The following is a 26,446-nucleotide window of genomic DNA, read 5'->3' as shown; positions in this document are numbered from 1 at the left end:
CCACCTAAAAATGTCACTTTCTTCAAATTTGTCCATTGCACTGTGAATGGATCTTTCCCCTTTTCTATGTCATTTTGAACTTGTATTATATTTATTTGTGCACATGCCATATTCCTCATAGTAGCCTGGAAGCTTGTTGAGGTCAAAGACTAGATTGTTTTATTTTCATAACTGTATAGACAATACTTAATAGTGCTTCAAAATATTTGTTGAACTTTTTACACAAAGTCATATGTAAATAAACAATTGGAAAATATATTAATTGCTAATGTGTAGGCTGAGTCAATATAATAAAAATGACACCAAAAATGTTTGTTGAATTGAAAAAGCAAGCAAGCAAGACTTCCAAATAGAGGTTTAGTGATCATAAGACTTAAATTGAAAGGAGCCTTAGAGAATCTTTCTAATACAGTGTTAGGTTTGAGTTTAGCCTCTGATACTAACTAGGACAAGTCACATTAACCCTTTGAACCTACATTTCTTCTTCTGCTACAGAAGAACAAGAAGAATGAGAAGAAGATGAACAAGAACAAGAACACCACCAACAAGAACCAACAATGACGAGGAGGAGGAAAAAGAGGCAAAAAAGGAGGAGAAAAAGGAGAATAAGAAGGAGGTTATAGAGAAAGATGAGAAGATAAAAAGGAGGGCAAGAAAAATAAGTCAAAGGAGATTTAATATTTAATGCATAATTTTGCTGTGAATAAAAGACTATATTAATGTGAAATTATTTATATTATTGGGTGTTTTTTGTTATTTTCAATGACTCAAGCATGGTTTGCCGGAAATCGGGCTCAATTCAGATTCAGAGGACATTGATTCAATTCCTTGATCTGATACAAATTACCAATATAAACAAAGGAACTTCAATTTCCTGTTGTGGATAGAGAGTGAATGTTAGATTAGATCATATTAATAGCTCTTTTTTCTATAAAGCTTTAAGTTTTCAAATGCTTTCCTCATAATAACCCTGTGACATGGATAGTACAAACATTGTTAATATTATTCTTCAGATTAGGAAACCAAGTCCTAGAGAGCTTAAATGAGTTGTCCAAGGTCCCACAACAGATATTTTTTTCTCCTATGCTATCAGATGAACAATAAGGTAAAATCTAGAAGATATACAATCCTGGACAAATCACTTTCTGTTAAAATATCTTAGTTTTCTCACCTATAAAATCAGGGGATTGGATTAAATATTAAGATCTTGATAGCTCTAAAATCTATTGAGCCAATGGTGCTACACTAAACAGATAGCTTTATACCTACATGTCTTTAACCTTAAGTTCATGCTGAATATAGTTTATTTTTGATAATATTCTGATGTTTGATCTCAGGATGTCATTGTTAAGATATGCCATTGGAGGCAACGAGATGCAGCACAATGTTAATGAGTGGATCAATATGGTTCCAGGTATGCTGTTTCAGTGATTCACCAAATAAGTCTGTTAGGAGGAGAAGCCTGAAATCCTTCCAAGCTGTGTAGGTTATAGAAAACAACACAAGGATTTCCTTAGGCCTGTTATCTACCTAAATCTTGGATAGTTTCCTTAAAGAATTCAATAGCTGGTTCAAAGTCATTCTTTCTATCACAATTTCTTTCCTCATTGTAGAGAACTTCAATATACATATGGATATGCCCTTAAACATCTAATTTCCCAGTTCTTCAGATTACTCATTTCACATGATTTATTCTTCCACTCCATTTTGACAATCCTGAGCACAGGAGAGTTATACTGGTCTTGTTTGTTATTTTGTTTATTATTTATTGTTTTGTTTTTTGGTGAGGCAGTTGGGGTTAAGTGGTTTGCCCAGGGTCACACAGCTAGTAAGTGTCAAATGTCTGAAGCAGGATTTGAACTCAGGTCCTCCTGACTCCAGGGCCGGTGTTCTATCCAAGAATCATACTGTTGATCTTTCTATCACCCACAAATGTTGTACTTTAATATTCATGAACTCCCCAATTAATTTAACTGATTATAATCTTTAATGATTTCATCTTATCTGTGCCTTTTCATGCTGTATCTCATGCTCCTATGGCCTCTGATCCTTCCACCCTAGTTCTTTCCTATACCTTTACATGTACACAGGATATGCACTCTCTTATCTTCCCTATGTCAAAGACTTGGTCAAGTAGATCAACTCAGTACTTTCTTATGTTCTCAAGTTCCTTGCATCCTAGTCCTTTTACTGATCATATCTTACCGCACTCCAGCCTTAGATAATTTCCACCATCCATAGCCTTAGTTCCTTTCCATGTGTTGCTGAACAAAGCTGGATAAAATCACAAAACTGTGCTAACTGGGTGAATTTAAAATTGTGTTGCATAATCCTGATGGGGCCATTTCTGCTATCCCAATCACAACAGTGGCTATTCCAAATATTTTCATTTCCCCTCAAGCCTTCCCCAACATTCTCTCACCCTACCTTTTTAGCTAAGAACCTTGCCTCTTTCTTCACTATATACATAAAAAGAAAAAAATATATTCAAATAACTTAATTTTTCTACTCTTTTTATCTTAGATAATTCATATATTTTCCTCAAATAGTTCCTGCTTTACCCTTGTCTCATATGAAGATGTAGCCATTCTACTTGCCATGGCACAATCCTATATAGGTCCCCTTGATTCCATTCCATTTTAACTTTTCCTGTAGATTGCTCCTATCATCCCCACATTTTCTTGAATATTCAGTCTTTTCCTATATATTACCCACTTCCCTGTTCTCCCAAACATGCTCATGTTTTCCTCATCCAAAGACAACCAACCAAACACACAAACAACTTGCTACTCAACCATTCTGGCTAGGCTAGATTTCTATAGCTTCCTATATTTCTTGAGAAAGTTATCTACATTTTTTGCCTTTATTTCCTATTCCCTTTCTTGATCTTAAACTCTGTGAAAACTGGCTTCCTATTTCATCATTCAGCTGAAACTCTCTACAGTGTCAGATGTTCTCTCAATTGCCAAATCTAATGGCCCTTAATTAAGCTTCATCCTTCTTGACCTCTCTTGGGTCTTTGCTCTTATTAATGACCTTTTTTCTTGATGCTCTCTTATTCCAGGTTTTTCTGACTGTTCTCTGATTATTCTTCTCCCTTTATGATTGCTCCTCGGTTTCCATTGCAGAATCTTTTTTCCTGTCACACTAAATATCCAGTAATATACCTGAAGGCTCTGCCCTAGGTCCTTTAGCCTTCTCCTTCTATATTCTTTCATTTGGTGATTTTATTAGCTTCCATGGTTATAATTATTATCTTTATGAAGACAACTCTAAGATATATTCATCCAGCCCTGAAGTCCCTCCAAACTTCTATTCTGATACTTCTAACTGCCCATTAGACATCTCTAACTGGAAGTACTGTAGACTTCTTTTTTTTTAAAGTAATAAACATTTCTATTTATACTTTTGGGTTCCAATTCTTATCCCTCCTTCCTTCCATCCCCTGTGAGATGATGGTCTAAACCTATTTTCTGCCATACTATTTTCCAGTTTTCCAAGAAGTTTTTGTCAAATAATGAGTTTTTGTTCCAAAAGCTTGGATTTGGGAGTTTATCATATACTAGATTATTATAGTCATTTACTACAGTATAAGTTCTATCTATTCTATTCCACAGATCTACCTCTTTATTTCTTAGCCAGTACCAGATTGTTGGGATAATTACTTCTTTATAATACAGTTTGAGATCTGGTACTGCTAGACCACTTTCTTTTCTATTTTTTCCATTGATTCCCAAGATACCCTTTAATTTTTGCTTTTCCATATGAATTTTATTATTATTTTTCCTAGCTCTATAAAAAATTTTTGATAGTTTGATAGGTACAGTACTAAATAAATGAATTAATTTAGGTAGGATTGTCATTTTTATTATATTGGCTTGGCCAGCCCATGAACCATTAATATTTTTTTCTAATTGTTTAGATCTGATTTTATTTGTGTGAAAAGTGTTTTGTAGTTCTGTTCATATACTTTTTGTGTTTTTCTTGGCAAGTAGACTCCCAAGTATTTTGTATTGGCCACAATCATTTTATTTTATCTTAATTAAATATTTTTATTCATGGTGTTGGGTTCCAATTTTTATTCCTCCTTTCCTCTCTCTCCTCCCCCCTCCCAAGGTAGCAAGCAATCAGATATGGGTTATACATGTATGATTATGTAAAACATTGCCAAATTTGTCATTTTGTACAAGAAAACTTGAATAAAATAAAAAAAAATGAAAGTGAAAAATAGCATGCTTCAGTCTGTTCCATCAATATCAGTGCTTCCTCTGGAGGTGGATAGTAAGCTTCATCATTCGTCCTTTGGGATTGTCTTGGATTATTGCATTTCTGAGAGTAGTTAAGTCATTCACAGTTGCTCATAGAGCTATAATGCTGTCACTGTGCACAATGTTCTCCTGGTTCTGCTCACTTCACTATCCATCAGTTCATCTAAGTCTTTCCAGGCCTTTCTGAGTCATCCTGCTTGTTATTTCTTAAAGCACAATAATATTCCATCACCATCATATACCACAGTTTGTTTAGCCATTCCACAATTGAAGGGCACTCCTTTGGTTTCCAATTCTTAGCCACCACAAAAAAGAGCTGTTAGAAATATATTCATACAAATAAGTCTTTTTCTCTTTTTCGGGATGTCTTTGGGATATAAAGAACAAGGATTCTTTTTTTTTTTTTTTGCAGGCAACGGGGGTAAAGTGACTTGCCCAGGGTCACACAGCTAGTAAGTGTCAAGTGTCTGAGGCCGGATTTGAACTCAGGTACTCCTGAATCCAGGGCCGGTGCTTAACCACTGTGCCATCTAGCTGCCCCCAAGAACAAGGATTCTTAACCCCCCCCTTTTTTTTTATGTCATGGACCCCTCTGGCAGTTGTGAAGCCTATGGAACCCTTCCCAGAATCATGTTTTAATCATGTTTTTAAATGCATATGACTACAAAAGAAATAATCATATTAAAATAATTTGTTTAAATTTTTGTCAAATTAAATTTAATGTAATTAAATTAAAAATTAAATTGAAGACAAATTAAGAAAACAATTTAACCTCAGTTTAAGAAGCTCTTAAAAAAACAAATTTGCAGAGAAGGAAAAAAGAAAAGTTAAGGGAAAAGCAGATAGTTGAGAGATAGGAAGTGATTACCATGAGACCTGAATATGGACCAGCACAGATTCCTGAGAAATTGGCCACAGTTATTTTATTTTATTTTATTTTTAATTAAAAAAATCAATTTCCATTTTACTTAGAATTTTCCCCAAGTTACATGTAAAAAACCACATTTTTTTACATTGATTTTTAAAAAAATTTATGTTCTAAATTTTCTTCCTCCCTCCCTCCTCAACCCTCCCTATGAAATCAAACAGTTCAATATAAGTCATACAAGTGCAGTTATACAAAACATCTTCACATTAGTCAGGTTGTGAAAGAAAATAGACAAAATAACTTTAGAAAGAGGAGCTAAAAAATAAAACTATACTTCAGTCTAATCAGATACCATCAGTTCTTCCTCTGTTGATGGTTTGCATTTTTCATACATCCTTCTGATATCATCCGGGTAATCATTTCTTTCACAGTTAGTATTGCTAACTGTATGACCCTCCATCTTATTCCCTCCCCTTAATATTTACTCTATTTTCTATCTTCCTACACCCTGTCCCTCCTTGAAAATGTTTTACTTTTTACTGCCCCCTCCCCCAATTTGTCCTTCTTTCCTTTGCCTCTCCCTCCCCTTATTTGCTTCCCCTCCCACTTTCCCTCAGGGCACAATATAGCACCATACTCACTTGAGGGCCTGGGGTCTGACTAGAAGAAATTATGGTTGAGTGTATCATCACTATTAATACACCGGGTGGGGTCCAACACCAGTAGTTTGTCAATAAGGTCCAGCACATACGGGTCCTTCATGTAGCTTTTGAGATTTTTTTTTTTTACCTTCCATTTGTGTCTTTTAGGCAAGCCCAGTTTCTTCTATAGCTCATATTTATCCATATTAGGCCACACCTCTGGGGTAGTAGAATTAAAGAGTTGACTGGTAAGGGTTACCTGGTACTGCTCAGTTTTATTCTGTATAATAGGGCTATGGGTCCATTTCTCTGTGATGATGCAGCCTCCACCCCAAAGGTCTATTGAGGGGGCATAGTTATGCAATTAAAGCAGTAGCTCTGAGGTCTGGTGCCAGAAGGGCACCACTCTGTTAGTGTAAGGGTTTTGTTGGGTGTTCTTGGTCAGACTGAAAGCCCGGGCCAAACCAAAGTTAACCAACTTCAGGAAACCATCCCAAATGATGAGCACATTAGCACCTTTCATGTCATCATGCAAAATCTTGTTCCAATTGATGTAGTAGAGACGATTGAGCAGAATTTGCTTCACCTTCTTTGTTTTCCAACAAAATGAACTTGACATGGGCATTACTCAGCAGCCCACCAAGTTCATGTTCACAGAAATCAAACGCCAGGTAGATACTTCTTTTGCAGCAGTTTTTGGGAGAGGCTTTGGTCCTACAGGTTGACCACATTTTCATATTTGAGAATCTGGAAAATCTTGATTTCCTTCAAGGAAGTTATGGGAAACCCCTCCTTTTCATTTTCATCAGCACTTTCTTCAGGGTCACCTTCTTCCCAGGTTTCTGGTGTTTGGCCTTGAACACTACACCAAAGTTATTCTGGTAGATTTTGGCCATTTTCTTGTACTTGGACACTTCATCACAGAAGAGGCAATCACACCATGTTACACTGCTTGGCCATAGTGGCTTCACCCATATCACTGTTCAGTGGTCAAGTCTTACTGTTTCTATTTTTGAAAATCTCTCATAAAACCCCCTTCTATCATCAAGCACTGCCAGCACCCTGGTGGAGGTTCTCATCACCTTATTCCTGAACTATTGTAGTAGCCTTCAGTTTGGTCTGCCTGCCTCAATTCTCTCCCCATTCTAGTCTATTCTTCACTAAGCTCTAACAATGATCTTCCTAAATACAAATCTGACCCTGCCATACACACACACACATCCTATTCAATAAACTCTAGTGGCTCCTTATTACTTTCAGAATAAAGTCTAAAATCCTCTGTTTGGCTCTTAAATCCTTTCACAATCTGGCTTTTTACACTATTTCCTCTTCAATATATTCTGCTCTGCAGTGACAATGGCCTCCTTAATGTTCCTAACACAAGACACCCCATCACCTAACAGAGCATTTTTACTATCTTTCCCCAATGCCTGGAATTCTCTTCCTCCTCATGTATGCCTCCTGACTTCACTGGACTTCTTCAAGTCTCAGAAAAAGTTCCTCCTTCTGCAAAATAACCTTTCCCATTCTTCCTTTTTTAAGTGCCTTCTCTATAAAACTACCAACAATTTATCTGGTTCATATCTTGTTTGTATGGAGTTGTTTCAATGTTAGGCTTGTGAGCATCTTGGGAATACTGGGTTCATTTTATTGTTTGTTTTTTTATTTTTACTTTCTATCTCTAACACTTAGCATAGGATCTGGAACATAAGAGGCACTTAATAAATGCTAATTGATTGATTTGTTGATGTAATAGTATCATTGAAATGGTGGGCCTTTGTTTTAGGAAGAAGCATGGACTCACTAAAGGAGGCTTGCAATTTATTGAAGACATTCCTGCCCATTCTCCACCTACAATTAAATTTAGGGCCCAAATCATAGGTGTATATAGATATTTGCCATTTAAAGTCCTCCAACTCACCTTCTTCCACATTATTCCTCTCTATGTATGCTGCAGTCCAGCCATATTTACCTGTTTCTCACACACTACACTCTATCTCCAGTTATTTGGCCTTTTCATTGGTTACCCCACCACCAATTCCTAAGGTTTTCCCCTTCTCACTACTGCCTCCTAGAATTCTTGACTTCCTGAAAGACTTAGCTTAAATACCACTTTCTGCAAAAAGACCTTTCTTGATCCCTAGATACTAATGCCCTTCCTTTTATGTTAAACTGTATATATCAATATGAACCTACTTATTAAATGTTTCCTCCATTAAAAAGTGAGATACTTGAGAGCAGAGGACCATCCCCCCATTTTTGTATACCCAGTACTTGACACAGTATTTGACACACCATAAGTATTTAGTAAATACTGTTGTTTGATGTTCTCATAGGAACTTGTTTTTCAGTATTAATAAAGTTCAAGATTTTTGTTCTTTAGTACCTTCCTCTCCTTCAGATAGTGTGTTATTCAATTATAAACAGCCTGACAATTATATTCCTTCAAGAATAATTCTTCACTATATACATTTAGATAGAATTTGGTAACTTTTTAACATCTTTGTTCTCTTTGATGCTATTACTATGTTCTCTACAAGTGGCTATAATGTTAGAATCCCTGAGTGTTGTATTTATACAATATTGTTGTATCTGTAATACATTGTTGGTACAGAAAAGTTTGTTATAAAATTCTGTGAATCTTGTTCATTTTCATCTATTTCTCATCCATAATTTTTTGTATTTAAATGACCTCAGGATGACTGCTAAGTAGGATCTTTCATTAAGCTTTCTTTCTGCGGATCAAACCATGTTTCTTTTAAGTTTTATGAGATTATATTGCTTATAATGTTCCATCATCCTTCAGGAAATTGTATAAACGTGTTTATATATTTAAAATCAATGTTGCCTTTTTCTCCCATATCTCTCTGTTTTGCAAGTAAATGAAGTGTTTGCTGACAGACCACTTTTACTCTCATTTGGACTCCTTTTTATGACAATTAATTAACATCAATTAAAATTTTATATTGAATTACTATCACCTGTTTCAGTGTCCTTTTCCTTCTACCCACATCCTATTTTTATCATCAATGACTTCCTATAAGTCATGATTGAATAATTTCAGTTGTGTTCCATATCTTTCATTTTATTTTTCTCTTATAGTTTCGTTAATTTTCATCTTTGCTCCAAAAAATTGGTGATCTAATTGTACACACTTAGATAATCCAGAAATGACTCTAATGTCATTAATGTAATGAGATATTTCCAGTTTCTTAAAAGACAATTTCTTGTGTTTTTGTATTCATGTTTCTATGTCTGTGTGTGCATATGTGTATGCTTTTATTTGAAGCTCACAAGGTCAATCACCTATTGATTCTTTTCTTGGAAAATGAGTCACTGATATATAGGAATAAAGCTTCTGTTCAGCATACATAGTTTTAATATCTCTCACTCCTTATTCCTGACCCATATTTTTCATTATAATTCCTGACATCTTTGCAGGTTTCCACCATTTCAATAAGTCCACAACGTAACAAAGTATATGTTTTTAGATACCTGGATCTTTCCCTCCATTGACTTCACTCCCACATAGTACTAAGAGCAGTAGAAAAAAACTCAATCATTCTAACCAGGTCCACTACAAATTTATGTTATATAACTTCAAATCATCAATCACTGCTGCTAGCCAAACCTTCTACACCCCACTAATCAACTCACTCTCTTATTTTTCTCATAAAACCTTCTCACCCATTCTCAAAGCTCTCATTGATTCCCCTCCTTCTACCCTCTCAGCTGAGAACTTTGTCTCATATTTTACTGAGAAAATTGAGGCCATTTGCCAATAGCTTTCCTTTGCCCCTCTTCATCACATATCACTCAGATGTTTTCTGTCCCTATCTCTCCTTCACATAAAAAGGTGACTTTACTTCTTGCCAGAAAAATCCCTCTACTTTCATAAGTAGTCTCATCCCACCCCATATTCTCAATTATATTGCCGGCTTTCTCATCTACACTTTAAATTATCTTCAGCCTCTTCCTTGTTATTGTTTTTTTCCTTATTGTCTACCAATTTGCCCATGTGTCCCCCATTCTGGACTATCCATCACTTGATCTTTCCATCCCCACTAACAATCATTGCATATCTCTTCTGCATGGTGTGCCTAAATACCATAAGAAGGCCATCTATAATAGGTGCCTTTACTTCCTCTCTTCTTAACTCTCTACAGTCTGTCTTTCATCTTCATCATTAAACTGAATCTGCTCTTTGTAAAGTTATAAACTATCTTCTGATTGCCAAATCTAATGGATTTTTTCTTAATCCTGATTCTTCTTGACTTCTCTTTAACCTTTGACATTGTTGATCACCCTCTTTTCCTCAATCTTCTCTTTTCTCCATGTTTTCAGGACACTATACTCTCTTGGTTCTTCTATTGTCTACCCACTCTTTCTCAGTCTCCTTTGATGCATCTTCATCCAGGTCACGCCCATTGACCATGACCAATTACTCAGGCCTCTTTCCTTAGCCCTCTTTTCTTCCCCTCTAAATACTTGGTGATCTTACCAGTTTCCATGGATTTAATTATCATCTCTATGATGATGATACTTAAAGCTATTTATCTTAATACCCTATCTTCTCTTTAGACCTCCAGGCTCATATCTCCAACTTCCTATTAGACATTAGATTACATATTTCCAACTTGATATGCCCATGACATGTTAAATTCAATATTTTCCAAATTAAACTCATTATCTTTCTCCCACTTACAAAATTCCCATTTACTGCTAAGAACACCACCATCCTCATAGTCCTCCAAGCTCACAACTTATGTGTTGTCCTTGACTCCACACTATATCTTACCCCAGATAAAAATTGTTGCTAAGGCTTCTTGATCACACCATTTCAGCCTTTCAAATATGTTCTCTTTCCTCTAATACTATGACTACTTTGGTGCAGGCCTTCATCATTTCACTCCTGTACTATGTATGACCTTTAGGTCATTGGGCCTGCCACAAGGCTTTCTCCATTCCAGCCCATCCTCTATTCAGTCACCAAACTGATTTTCCTAAAATATCACACACACAAACACACACACACACACACACACACACACACACACACCATCATTCAGTCAACTCCAGTGGCTCTCTATCATATCCAAGATCAGGAATAAAATCCTCTAACATTTAAAGCATAGCATAGACCTTCCCCTTCCATTCTTCTTACATCTTGTACCACCCCACACCTCGAATACTATTCAGTAGAGTAACCCAGGCTTTCTTGCTGTTGCAAAATAAGACACGCCAAACCTGGCTTCAGGCATTTTATCTAGTTGTTCCAAATGCCTGTAGTTCCCTCCTCATCTCCACCTCTTGGCTTCTCCAAGACTTCTCTGAGACTTCTTCAAGTCTTAGTCAAAATTACACCTTCTAAAGGAAGAATTTCCTGATTTTGCTTAAATCTAGTGTCTTTTCTAAATTGATAATTTGCTTTTCATCCTGGATATATAACTGTTTTGTACATATTTATGTCCATGTTATCTCCCACACTAGTTTCTAAACTCCTTGAGGACAAGGACTGTCTTTTTCCTTTGTATTGCCAGCACTTAGCACATTGCCTGGCAGATATTTGGCATTGATTTAATTTGAATGTCTTATTGAACTCTTCAATGATTGTCCCTACCTCTTCATCATCTGCAACATATGTTGATGCATAAAAGAAAATTATTTTCATATCAGTCTTTTTATTTTGCAAATCCTTATAATAAATACAAAATGACCAAATGTAACATGAAATAAATCTGCTTCTTAGCACTAAATGCAAGCCCATTAATTCTACTGATTGCTATTCTAAGGAGAATCTGTTGATTCTTAAATTAGAATGAATTTAACCTATTACAAGAATTAACAATTGATAAATATTTCACACTTAGATCATCAAGATTATATATATTCTAAGAAATGCCTTTCTGCTTGAAGGACCAGGGCAGCTACGTGGCAGAGTGAATAAAGCACTAGGCTTAGAGTCAGAAAGAACTAAGTTCAAATCCAGACTCAGACAGTTACTATCTGTGTGATCCTGAGCAAGGTACTTAAACACTATTAGACTCAATTTCCTCATCTATAAAATGAGCAAAAAAGTAAATGGTAAACTACTACAATACCTCTGACAAGAAAACCTCAAGAAAGGGTCATGAAGAATTAGTTAGGCACCACTGAAATGACTGAACGACAACAAAGAACAGTAAGAATCTTAGCACTTTCTGACTTATTTTTCCACCAGTCTTTCACTGAAAAAATAATGGGCTGAACAGTAAGGAGGGCTGCTTTGTATTTTCCTTTGTTTCACAGATTGCCAGGACAAAAGAACTCAATATCAAACGCCCACCCTACTGTTGGGTAGTCTATCTACACTTAGCTAGGTCAAACCTTGAAAAGTAGATTGTCTTTTGTCAGGATCATATTTGAAGCCTTTGGGAAATGTAGAACTAGATGGAACTCGTGTTCCAATGGCCTGGGTTACAAGAGCCTGATAAGGAATAGAATAGAGTTTTATTCCAAGAGAATGAAAGCTAAAGGAGTTTACCTTCTCTGGATATGAAACAGATTTACAGAACAATTGACATGATCATTTTCAGGGAGAGAAATCAATAACAATTAAGAATATCAAGGAGCCAGAAAATAAAAGGGGCAGCTAGGTGGCACAGTAGATAGAGCACCAGCCCTGGAGTCAGGAGGACCTGACTGGTTCAAATCCGGCCTCAGACACTTGACACTTACTAGCTGTGTGACCCTGGGCAAGTCACTTAATTCCAATTGCCTCACAAAAAAAAAAAAAAAAAGAATATCAAGGAGGACTTTTTATATGAGGTAGCCCATGAGCTAATCATTGATGGAAGCTAAAGATTCTAAGAGGTGGAGATTAGAAAAGGGGGTGTTAATAAGGTATGGGTGACAGTCTGAACAAAGAAATGTAATAGAGAGGTAGAATATAATGTTTACAGAATAGCAAATAGGTCAAGGAACTCTCCAAAGTCAAACGAAAAAATTAATAGTCGAGCCAGTTAAGCACAGAGAAGAAAGGTAACAGTTTGAGCCACGACACTAGAGTTAATGAGGAGTATAAAACTTCATAAAATGGTGATGGGGAGGAAGGATTGGAACAAGCATTTATTGACATCCTGTTATATGTCAGATACTCTTCTAAGTGCTGTAAATATATTATCTCATTTTGTTTTCACAAGAAACATGATAGGCAGGTGTTACCATGATCCCAAGTCGAGGAAAGTGAGGCACATAGAAGTTAAGTGATTTGATCAAGGTAATACAGATAATGTGTGCCTGAGCCAGGTTTGTTGTCTCATAGTGCTTTAAAATTTAAGTTAATTTTATGGTTAGGACTAGAATCCACATCTTTGATTTTCTTTCCTTTCATCTTCCTTTACAAAATGATTTAAGAGAAGTCAGTCCACTGCAGGAGGGGCTTAAGATGTATAGCAAAGTACAAAGTGGTCTGAAAATAAGTGGGCCTATGGATTTCTTAGCAGAGTTTAGAAGAACAAGGAGAGAAAAACCTGTCCCTGTGTGTGTGTGTGTGTGTGTGTGTGTGTGTATGTGCTTGTGTGTGTATCAGTATATTTCTAGCTTTGTCCATTGGAGTGGGTGTGCTTACCAACAGGTATGAGTATAGTAAGATTAACTTGGAAGGTTTAATTCCCACTGTGAATTTATAAATTAACTTTCAGTTTTTTAATTAAGTAGATCCCTTGGGAGTTTTTAAAATTAAATAGATCCCTTAGTAGTTGGGTGATCTTAAACAGAATCTATGGAGGAAAAGTTGAAGTTTCAAATTGATACTGAGGCCATCTAGGTTATTGAAAGGAGGGTATTATTGATAGGTACTCTTTGCTGCTCATGCCAGAGGGACTCTTTTCTCATCCAGTATTCCATTTTGGCAGCTAAGTGGTACAGGGCTGGGCCTGGAGCCAGGAAAACTCATCTTCCTGAGTTCAAATTTGGCCTCTGATACTAACTGTGTGACCCTGGGTAAGTCATTTAACCCTATTTGATTCAGGTCATCATCTGTAAAATGAGCTGGAGAAGGAAATGGCAAACCATTCTAGTATCTTTGCCAAGAAAACCCCAAATGAGGTTATGGAGAGTTGGATATAACTGAAAAGAAAATCCATTTTGGTTGCTGTTTTATAACTTTCCTAGCTTGGTGGGGCTAAGGATGTAGCCCTGGAGCCTAGCAGTGATAGTGTCATCTAGAAGCCTGACCTAGAGAAGACATATCCATCTAAGTATGACTGGGGAAATGATCTCTAGTGTGCTAATGGGCCCTTATAAGGTTTTTTGTTGTTTTTTTTAATTTTTAAAATATAATTTAATTCTAGGATTAACCTTAAAGATCCAACCCTGTCATTTTACAGATGAATAATCAGATGCACTGAGATTAGAAGTTATTAGCCAGAGGTCACACAGATATTAATTTAGCAGAACCAGCATTTGAATTCAGGTTTTCTGATGTCAAATACGTTTATCAAACAACACATTCTTTCTCAAGGGCCACAAGAATGAATAGACCATAACTAGAAACTTAATTCTTGCCAGGAAGGCCACATAAGTATGACTTTGGGGAATGTGGTGAGAATGAAAAAAGAACTGGCTTGGGAGTCTGAAGACATGAGTTCAAATCCTGGTTCTGTTTAAACAAGTCACTCCTTTCTCAGTCTCAGTTTATTACCTGGTGAAATGCAGGAATGGGATGCTATTACCTCTAAGATCCCTTCCATCTCTAAATCCTAAGAACCTTAGTTGTCTTCCACCATCTGGCAGTAGCCACAGCAGGGAGAAAATGAAGAATAGAGCATTTAGTATAATGAGGCACCTCAGCCAATGGTCTTGCTGTGTTGGCAGAATTTGTGAAAGATTTCAGTTGAACACTGATTTGACAGCTCCAGGCATTAGCAGGAAGGGTTTCCCATATTCAGCTCTTCTCTCTCTCTCTCTCTCTCTCTCTCTCTCTCTCTCTCTCTCTCTCTCTCTCTCTCTCTCCCTCTCCCTCTCCCTTTCCCTCTCCCTCTCCCTCTCTCATCTTTCTCTTTCTCTCTGAAACAAAATATTTTTCCTTTGCCTAAGAGGAGAACAGAAACTTAATTTCTTCTTTGGATCAAACTAAAGATTCAACATTGCATTTGATGCTATAAATAAAATTTGGAAGATTTTATAGCAGTCACTAGACCAGGATAATTTTTTTTTTAATTAATGAACTAAGAAATGTGACTAGAGGGTTTTGATGTCAGTATGTCAACCAAACAAGTATTTGCTAAATAGCAGTTGTAACATCTTAGACACTGTGTGCTGAGCACAGAGCTGAGATCCCCACTTCTACAGCACTTTCACTAATCATTGTCCTTGTAATAGCCCTATGTTGTAAGCGGAGAAACTATTATTATGCCAATTTTACAGAGGGGGAGGCTGAAAGTAATATTTGGTTATTGTTGCTGTGGTGGTGATGGTGGTGGTTTGTTATTTTTGTTGTTGTTGTTGTTTGTTTGTTTGTTTGTTTTGTTTGCTTTGTTTTGTTTTTTAAGCTTGAAACTCCCTATTTCACCTAGGCTGGAAGTGCAGCAGCCTCTTTGATGGGCAAGACTTCTTTGATGATTGGCACAAAATCTTGAACCTGCTCCATTTCTGACATTGCATCACTTTTGCCCCTTTTTAGCTAGTTTGGTAGCCCTCTACTCCCAAGAGGGTTAACTAAATCATTGCCAGACATTATCAATATTCTTTTTGCTGGAGCTCTCCTACAACTAAAAACTCCTGAACTTGTAACCCATCCTTGCTTCCTTGTTTCCTTCTCTGTCTCTGTCTCTCTGTCCCCATTTCTCTCTGTCTCCATCTGTCTGTCTGTTAGTCTGTCTATCTTCCAGTGGATAGCATTTTTCATCACAGATCCTTTGGAGTTGCTTTGGATCATTGTATTGAATAAAGTTGCTAAGTCTTTCATAGTTTATTGTTCTAATACTTCTGTTACTGTGTAAAGTGTTCTGGTTCTGTTCACTTAACTTTACATCAGTTGTAGGACTTTTCAAATTTTTCTGAAATCATTCTGCTCATTATTTCTTGTAGCACAATTGTGTTCTATCACAATCATATGCCATGATTTGCTCAGCTATTTCCCAATTGATGAGCATCTCCTCAATTTCCAACATCTGCCACCACAAAAGGGCTGATCTATTTTTCTTTGTTTCTTTGTTTCTCTGTCTATCTATCTATCTATCTATCTATCTATCTATCTATCTATCTATCTATCTATCTATCTATCTATCTATCTACTATCTATCTACTATCTATCTATCTATCTATCTATCTATCTATCTATCTATCTATCTATCTATCTATCTATCTATCTATCCATATATAAGTTTGGTTTCCTTTTCTTTGATTTTCTTTTGATAAAGACCTAGATGTGATTGGGTCAAAGGGTATACAAAAATTCTATAGCCTTTGGACGTAGTTCCAAATTGTTCTCCAGAATGTTTAGACCAGTTTACAATTTCATCAACACTGTAGTAGTGTACCTTTTTTTTTTCCACATCCCCTCCTGAATTTGTCATTTTCCCTCTTTCTAATGTCAGTCTATCTGATAGATATGAAGTGATACCTCAGAGTTGCTTTTAATTTACAGTTCTCTGATCATGAGTGATTGAGAGATATTTTATGTGACTATTGATAACTTGAATTTCTTATTCTGAAAACATCTTGTTCATATATTTGACCATGCTTCAATTCAGGGATTGCTATAATTTTAAAAAATTTGCTTCAGTTTCCCATGCATTTGAGATATGAGTTCTTTATCAAAGAAATTTGTATAAAAATTTTCCCAGTTTCATGCTTTCCTTCCAATTCTGACACGCTGGTTTTCTTTGTGCAAAATCTTTTTAATTTAATATTATCAAAATTATTCATTTTAATTCTTATGGTATTCTTTATCTCTTGTTTTATCATGAAGCTTTCTCTGTTTAAAAAAAATTGACTGGTAAAATGTTCTGGGCTCCCTATTTTGCTTATGATATCACCCTTTATGTCTAAGTCATAAACCCATTTTGACCTTATCTTGGTATACAGTGGAATGTATTGGTCCTTGGCTAGTTTCTGCCAAAACTGTTTTACAGTTTTCCCAGCAATTTTTTGTCAAATGATATATACTTGCTCCCAAAGCTTGGATCTTTGTGTTTATGAAATACTAGATTGCAATATTATTTTACTACTGTGCATTGGGTACTTGATCCATTCCTGTGATCCACTGCTCTATTTCTTATCAAGTGACAGTTTTTTTGGGTTTTTTGATTTGTTTTGTTTTGTTTTTTAAGATCAGTGCTTTGTAATATTGCTTGAAATCTGGTACTGCTAGGCAACCTTTCTTAACTTTTCTTTTTCATTGATACCTTTGATATTCCAAATTTTTTTCAGATAATTTACTTTTTTCAAGTGTTATGAGATAATTCTTTGGTAATTTGATAGCTATGGCATTGAATAAGTAAAGTGATTTAGATAGAATTGTCACTTTTTTATATTGGATCAGCCTATCCATGAGCACATAATTCCTCTTCAATCATTTACATTTATTTCTATTTATGTGAAAATAGGTTTATAATTATGTTAATATATTTCTTGGACCTATCTTGGCAGGTAGACTCTAAAGCATTTTATACTGTCTGATGTTACAAATAAAATTTCACTTTCTATCCCTTCCAGGTAGATTCAGCTGGTATATATATAAAATTGCTCATGATTTATGTGGGTTTATTTTATATCCTGCAAATTTATAGAGTTATTATTTATTTCATCTAGGTTTTTTAGTTGATTCCTAGGGTTCTCTAAATATGCCATTGTATCATCTGAAAAGTGTGATAGTTTGATTTCTTCATTACTTAGTTTTATTTCTTCAGTTTCTTTTTCTTGTCTTATTCCTCTAGTTGACATTTCTACTATTATATTGTATAATAGTGATGATGAAGATGGAAATCTTTGCTTCATCCCTGATCTTATTGGGAATGGTTATCCCCATTTCAGATGTTTATCTTGGTTTTGGAGAGATGATCCTTATTTTAAGAAAAGCTCCATTTACTCATATATTTCTAGTGTTTTTTTTTTTTTTAAGATAAATGGGTGTTCTATTTTTTCAAAAACTTTTTTTAGTGTATCTATTGAGATAAAGCTATGATTTCTTGTTGTTACTGATATAGTCAATTATATTTATTGTTTTTCTAATACTGAACTAACCCTGTATTCCTGGTATAGATCCCACCTAGTCAATAGTATATAATTTTGGGGACATTGTTATAGTCACCTTGCTAACATTTTATTTAATTTTTGGTTCAAAAAGGGACAGCTAGGTGGTACAGTGAATAAAGCACCAGCTCTGGATTAACGAGGACCTGAATTAAAATCTGCCCTCAGACACTTGACGCATACTATCTATGTGACCTTGGGCAAGTCACTTAACCCTCATTGTCCCACAAAAAAAAAAAAAGGAAGAAAAAAAAATAATTAGGGAAATAGGTCTATAGTTTTCTTTCTTTCTCTGTTTTTGATCTTCCTGGTTTAATTATGAAAATCATACTTCTGTTTCACAAAGAAATAGTAAGACTCCTTCTTTACCTGTTTTTCAAATAGTTTACGTAGTACTGAGATTAATTGTTGATCAAATATTTAATAAAATTTACCTGTAAATACATTTGGTTATGTTTTTTTTTTCTTAGCTCATTTATGATTACTCAATTTCTTTTTCTAAGAAAGAGTTATTTAAATATTCTTTTTCCTCTTCTGTTAATCTAGGCAGTTTATATTTTTGTAAATATTCATCCATTTCACAGATTGTCAGTTTTACTGGCACATAGCTAGGCAAAGTAAAACCAAATAATTGTTTTAATTTCATCTTCATTGTCAGTCTGTTCACCTTTTCCCATATTTAATAGTAGTAATTTTGTTTTCTCTTTCTTTTTTAAATAAAATCAACCAATTGTTTATTGATTTTATTTTTTTTTACAAAAGCTTCTAAAATTCTTTATACCCCATTTAAAAAAATTCTCAGAGTTATTAAACTTCTTCTTTGATTTTCAGGATTTCAATTTTTCTGTTTAATTGGGAGTTTTAAAATTGTTCATTTTCTAGATATTTTAATTGAATGTCCAATTTATTCATCTTCTCTTTCTCAATTTGATTGATGTAATGTATGTATTTAGAGCTACACATTTACCTCTATGTACTGCTTTGGATAGATTTCATAAAAGTTGGTATGCTGTCTTGTTTTCATTCTCTTTAATGAAATTATTGATTATTTTATGATATTTTTGAGCCACCCATCCTTTAGAATTAAATTACTTAATTTCCAATTAATTTTTAAACTATGATTCCAAAACTCTTTATTGAATATGATATATAGTGTATGATGTCCTGAAAAGGGTGCACTTAATATTTCTGCTTTTATTTTTGCATTTTGTAAGGATTTTTCCCTAAATATATGGTCATATTTTGGGGGATGGTGACATGTACCACTAAGAATAAAGTAGACACCTTTATATTCATATTCAGTTTTCTCCAGACATCTATCATATATGACTTTTAAAATCCTGTTTATTTCAATAACTTCTTTCTTGTTTATTTTATGGTTAGATTTATCTACCTCTGAAAAGGGAAAGTTGTGGACCTCCACTAGTATAGTTTTTCTTTCTATTACATCCCATAAAACATTTAACATATATTTTTAAAATTTGGATGTCATAGCATTTGATGAGTATATGTATGTGTATGTATGTTATGTGTGCATATGCACATACCCACATGTATACAAATATGTACATCTACAGATACATGTTCGTACATGTATACATGCACACACACATAGTAATGGTATTGTTGCATCAAAGGGTATACACAGTTTTGTATCCCTTTGGTCATAGTTCCAAATTGTTCTTCAGAATGACTTAATTAGTTCACAATTCCACCAACTATGTACCTATTTTTCCTCATCACCTCCAGCATTTGTCATTTCAGATAGTTGTTAGGTGGTACCTTAGAGTGTTTTTAAATTTTCCTTTCTCTAACAAATGACTTAGATAATTTTTATTTGACTATAAATACTTTTATTTCTTCTGAGAATTCCAGTTCAAATCCTTTAATCATTAATAATTTATTAATTTATCTGTTTAAAAAAAAACCCTCAGGTCCCCATATATTTGAGAAATAAGGTTTTATCAGAGAAACTTGCCGTAATATTTTTCATATTATTTCATTGTCTATTTTAGATTTTTGCAAAATGTAGTTTCCCTGATTAACTCTTTAATTAGTTTTTTTTCATTTTAATTTGTCTAAAATTATGATTGCTACCCCTGTACTTTTTTTTTTTACTTCAACTGAAACATAAAAGACATTACTCCAGCTCTGTACTTCTTTCTAATTAAAGTGTGTCTCTTATAAACAACGTATTACATCCTGTTTTTTTTTATCCATTCAGCTATCCTCTTCCATTTTATAGGTAAACTAATACCATTCACCTTCAAATTTATGATTAATAAATTATGTATTTACTTCCATCCTTTTTTCTTCTGTTTATCCTTCTCTCCATCCCTTTATTTTATCCCTCCTCAAAAATCTGTTTTTCTTATGATCATTGCTTCTCTTACTCTGCCTACTCTATTATCATCTCCCCTATATCTCTCATCCCCTTTACCTGTTATTTCCCTATTGTAAAACACAGATTTCTATAGCTGAGTTTGTGTATATATGTTTCCCTCTTTGAACTAACTTCAATGATAGTGAGGTTCAAGTATTGTTAATCATTTCCCCCTTTTCCCTCCATTATAAATGCTGCTCCTTGCACACCTCTTTTATGTGAGAAAATTTCACCTTTCTCTTTCCCATTATCACAGTGCATCCCTTTTCTTTATCCCTTCAATTATTTGGAGACTATCTCAGTATAATTAACTCAAATTCATGCCATCTGTCTCTCTCTCTCTCTTTATATCTATATCTATAGATATAGATATATACCCCTAACTGCCAAAATAATAATAAAGTTCTTAGGAGTTACATACATCATCTTACCATATAGGAATGTGAACACTAACTTTTTGGAGTTTCTTATAATTACTCTTCCATGTTTCCTTTTTAAATTTTTTTTATTCTTCTCTTGAGTCTTCTGTTTGGATATCAATTTTTTTATTCAGCTCTCGTCTTTTCATCATCAATGCTTGAAAGTCATGTATTTCCTTAAATATCTCTCCCCCTGCCCCCCAAAAAAGATAGTATTCACTTTTTCTTGGTAGGTTGTTCTCCGCTGTAATTTTGCCTTCTTTGCCTTTCAGAATATCATATTCCAATCCCTTTAACATGGAAGTCACTAAATCTTGGGAGAGCTTGACTATGGCTCTATGATATTTGATTTACTTTGTTTGCTTGTTTTCTGGTTGGTTGCAATTTGACCTTGGAGCTCTTGACAATATTATTCCTGGTAGTTTTCATTTGGGGATTTATTTTAGGAGTTGATCAATATAGTCTTTCAATTTGTATTTTACCTTCGGAATCTAAGATGACAGGACAGTTTTCTTTTATAATTTCTTGAAAAGTAACATTTACATTCTTTTTTTAATCATGACTTTCTGATATTTCAATAATTCATAAATTATCTCTCCGTGATATATTTTCCAGGTCTGTTGTTTTTCTGACGAGATACTGCATGTTTTTGTTTTTCTTTCTTTTCATTTTGTAACTTTGTCCAACTGTTGGATATTTTTATGTCTCATAGAGTCACTAGCTCCCATTTGCCCAATATGAATTTAAAGAATTATTTCTTCAAGGTGTCTATAATATATGGAAAAATGCTCTGAAACACTATTGATTAAAAAATGCAAATTAAAACAAATGAGCCACCACTCCACATCTATCAAATTAACTAATATGATAGAAAAGCAAAATGGCAAAGATTGCAGGGCATGTGGGGAAATTGAGACATTAGTGCACTGTTAGTGAAGTTGTATATTGATTCAACCATTCTGTAGAGCAATATGGAACTGTGCTCAAAGGGCTATAAAACAAAGCATACCCTTTGATCAAGCAATACCACTACTAGGTTTGTATCTTAAGCAGATTTTTTTTTTAAAAGGAAAAAGATTGGTATGTACAAAAATACTTATAGCAACTCATTTAATTGTGAAAAAAAGAATTGGAAATAGAGGGGCTGCGTGCTGACCAAGTTTTTGTATATGATTATGATGAAATATTGTGATATAAGCAATGACGAATAGAATGATTTTTAAAAAACCTGAAAATACTTCCATGAACTGATACAAAATGAAACAGGGAGAACCAGGAGGACAGTGTACACAGTAACAACAGTTTTGTAATGATGATCAACTGTGAACAAATTAGCTATCCTCAGCAATACAATGATCCAAGACAATGCTAATGGACTTATGATGAAAAATGCTATCTATCTCCAGAGAAAGAACTGATGAAGTCTAAATGCATACTTCTTCTTTACTTTTTTATCCTTTTTGTTTTGTTTTCTTTTGGTCCGCGTTTTTTTTCACAACATGACAAATGTGGAAATATGTATTGCATGACTACACAGGTATAACCTATATAATTTTGCTTCCCTTCTCAATTAGGGAAGGAAGAGAGTGAGGGAAGGAATCTGTAGCTCAAAATTTTAGAAAAAAACCGAAATATTAAAATTCTGATTTTACATGTAAGTGGGGGAAATATTAAATCAATTGGGGAAAAATAATTATTTCTTCATTGAACTTTCATACTTCCCCCCATCCCCCATTTGTTGATTTTGCTTTTTAAGGACTTCTTTTCTTCAGGAATTTTTTTACCTCCTTTTTCATTTGGTCTATTCTGGTTTTTTTTTTTCATTCAGTGATAATTTTTTGGCTCCTTTACCATCAAGTTAATTGTGTTTTTAAGGTGTTATTTTCTTTAGTATTTTTGTACTGCTTTTAGTAAGCTGTTAATTCTCTTTTCATAATTTTCTTGCTTCACTCTCATTTCCCCTTAATTTTCCTTTCACTCTTAGCTCTTTAACTTTTTTGAAGAATTTTTTGGGGGCTTCGATCCAATTAGAATTTTTCTTGATTGCTTTGTTGCTGTTTTCACATTAGTGTCTTCTGTGTTTCTGTGTTGTTGTTTTTTTTTTTTTCCTGCCACCAGAATATCTTTTATTTTTGTTTTTTTGTAGGGCAATGGGGGTTAAGTTATTTGCCCAGGGTCACACAGCTAGTAAGTGTCAAGTGTCCAAGGTTGGATTTTAACTCAGGTCCTCCTGAATACAGGGCTGGTGCTCTATCCACTGTGCCACCTAGCTGCCCCCAGAATATCTTTTAAAGTTCAAATTCTTTTTTATGTTATTTGTTAATTTTTATAGCTTATTTTTTAAATTTTGAACCTTGTGTTAAAGCTGGACTCTTGTCTCCTGGGGTGGGAAGACAGTGTGCCATGCTTCTGGAACTTTCATTCTACAGTTTTAAAGCTAATTCTGGGAGTCTTCAAGTTATCAGAGTCCTTCTAAGGTGTTATGGTGGTGGGAGAGGTGTGGTCACTCCTCTCCTTGGCTGAGCTCTGGTCTTTACCTGGGAAGAATGATACTCCCCTAAAACCATAAGCACTAGCACTTCTCTCAGCCCTGGAACTGTAATTAGATCTATGACTCTACAGCAGCCATAAGTGCTAGTCTCCCTTTCTGTCTTAGAACTGTAATCATGCCTCCTGTTCCCTTATGACTAACCACAATCACTCCTCCCCACCCTGAAATTGTGACCCAGCACTACAGGGTGGACCAAAAGTCATGAAGGGATTTTGATATTTAATAACTCCTTTATTTTTTGTTGTTAATTTATAATACCATAGAATCATATGCAGTATATACAGGAAATGAATTTAAATTATATGTAAAAAATAAAATTTCTTAAATGGTGAAAAACAAAGAAAAATAATTTTCAAAAGTTATTAAAACATTGTGACTTTTGACATACTCTGTATATATAGACCACGGAGTTGCCAAAGTGCTACCTGTAGCTGGTGATAACAAATGGTACCCTGTAATATCTTCCTGATTAGTATTCTGACTCCTTTACTCTCTTTGGGTTGAGAGTTCCCAAAGATGCTGCTGCTGTCTCAGCTGCCCTTAATGTACATTGGTGATGTTCTTTCTGTGCCCTTGGCCAGCTCCTAGACCTCTCCTGCTAATCTCCTGAATTGTCTTAGGCTGGGGAAAATGTCTCAATCTGACCATTTAAGCCCCTGTCACTCTAAAGTTTGAATGAAAGAGTTATTTTAAAGTTGCTTGGAGGGGAATATTGGGTAAGTTTATCTGGGTGGCTGCCTGTATTCTGCCTTGGCTTCATCCTCCTTTATAAATTCTTGAAATATTATATTTAGGCTTTTACTTTGATCATTGTGTTAGGTAGTCCAATAATTCTTAAATTATCTCTCCTGAGGGGCAGCTAGGTGACACAGTAGATAAAGCACCAGCCCTGGATTCAAGAGGACCTGAGTTCAAATCTGACCTCAAACCCTTGATATTTGCTAGCTGTGTGACCCTGGAAAAGTCACTTAACCCTCATTGCCCCACAAAAAATTAACGTTTTTTTTTTTAATTCTCTCTCCCGGGGTGCATAGGCAAGATAGTGGAGGAAAGACAGTAAAATCTCAGAGGTCCTGACACAATCACTCCCCAAAACTCCAGATAATGCCATAAGACAATTATTCCTGGAGCAGTAGAACCCACAAAAGGATGGACTGAGATAATTTTCCAGCCCAAGATGGATTAGAAGGTCAGTAGGTGGGGGATCTTGTGCTAGGGTGGGAGTGGAGCCCAACCCTGTGGTCATTTTGTGTTGACACAGATCAAACCCCAGGCAGGCCAGGCCAGAGTAATTTAGCCCATAGCCTCTGAATCAGCTGCAGCACTGGTGTCTTCTGGAATTAAGCTTGCTGTCTGGTGAGAGCATAGAGCAGTTGGTGGGAGGGAGGGCATTAGAGGGTTCTCTGCTGGATCTGAGGCAGAATTTGGTTGTTATACCCCAGCTGAGAAGCAGGAAGCAGCTCATGTGGTTGATGGGCACAGGCTTACTGTAGCTATCACACACAGTGAACAAAATGTTGTTGTCTGGTTGAATAGTAAGTAGGCTTGTGGTTATTTACAGAACAGAGCACAAGGCAGGTGAGTGAAGAACCTTCCCCTCCTTAAATCAAATGACCTTTGACATCCTTGAAGCTTGGAACAGTAAATCCTGGAAGCAGTGCCCTACTTTAAGAAGGATTTAAAAGTACAGGAATAAGCAGGCAAAATGAGCAGAGAAAGATGCAGACCATAGAAAGTGCCTTTAGTGACAAGGAAGATCTCAGAAGAGGATAGCAACATCAGGGATTCTACATCCAAAGTTTCCAAGAAAAATATGAATTGGTCTCAGAACATAGAAGTGCTCAAAAGGGACTTTGAAGATAAAATAAGAGAGGTAGAGGAAAAATTGAGAGTTATGCAGAAAAGTTATGAAAAAAAAGTCAACTGCTTGAAAAGCCAAATGGAGAAGCTCTCTGAAGAAAAGAATTGCCTAAGAATTAGGATTGAACAAATGGAAGCTAGTGACTTTATGAGAAACCAAGATACAAAAAAACAAATTAAAAAAAAAAAAGAGAGCAATGTGAAATATCTTCATGGAAAAGCAGCTGACCTGGAAAATAGATCCAGGAGAGATAATTTGAAAATTATTGGACTATATGAAGGTTAAAAATCTAACTGTGATGTCTAAAAATTCTAATGTTTGGTTGCCTTAAATTAGGAACTCATAGCACTAATCTTTGGGCATTAAGTATTTATTAAAGGATATTAGGGGTTAGTAAAGAGAACACATAGAAATAGAGAGATCTGTCTATTCTCTCTATTCTGCTTGTTTCTGCCACCAACAGCCAGTTCCCGGACAAAAAGGAATAGCCTCAGTCTCCAAGAGCAGAAGCCTTCTGTGGGCCCAGAAGAGGGGCTGTCCCCACACACCACTCCAAGCTAATTGGCTGGTCCATTGATTGACATGAATTACTGGTGGTAGACATAACTTCCAGATGCCAATCTGACCTTCAAAATCTCAGAAAGGTCACCTCATGCTTTCTCCTCAGGGAGGAGTTGCCCTGGTTCTCACAATGTCTTTCTCAGCAGCGTGGTGGCTCTCTGATTCTCACAACTACCTGAAAACCATCATGAAAAAAAAAAAAAGAGCTTAGATGTCATCTTCCTATGGATTGTCAGGGAAAATTGCTGTGATATTCTAGAAACAGGAGGTAAAGTAGAAATTGATAGAAATCACCAATAACCTCTTGAAAGAGATCCCAAAATTAAAACTTCCAGGAATATTATAGCCAAATTCTAGCACTCCCAGGTCAAGGAGAAAATATTGCAAGCAGCCAGAAAGAAACAATTCAAGTACTGTGGAGGTACAGTCAGGATAGCCCAAGATCCAGCAGCTTCTACATTAAAGGATCAGAGAGCATGGAATATGATATTCGGCAGGGCAAAGGAATTGGGATAAAACCAAGAATCACCTACCCAGCAAAACTAAGGATAATTTTTCAGGGGAAAAATGGGACTTCAATGAAAAAGAGGATTTTCAGGTATTTGTGATGAAAAGACCTGAACTGAATAGAAAATTTAATTTTCAAATATAAGAACC

General features: G+C 35.3%; 1 pseudogene; it reads right to left on the bottom strand.

Annotated features, from left to right (window-relative positions):
* Positions 1–472: 472 nt before the first annotated feature.
* On the bottom strand, positions 473–6,743 carry LOC122739108 (annotated as a pseudogene).
* Between the last annotated feature and the right edge of the window lie 19,703 nt (positions 6,744–26,446).

The sequence above is a fragment of the Dromiciops gliroides genome, chromosome 2 (assembly GCF_019393635.1).
Source record: "Dromiciops gliroides isolate mDroGli1 chromosome 2, mDroGli1.pri, whole genome shotgun sequence".
Taxonomy (NCBI): domain Eukaryota; kingdom Metazoa; phylum Chordata; class Mammalia; order Microbiotheria; family Microbiotheriidae; genus Dromiciops; species Dromiciops gliroides.
Note: the sequence above shows the minus strand (reverse complement) of the source record. Positions and strands in the feature narration are given on the sequence as shown.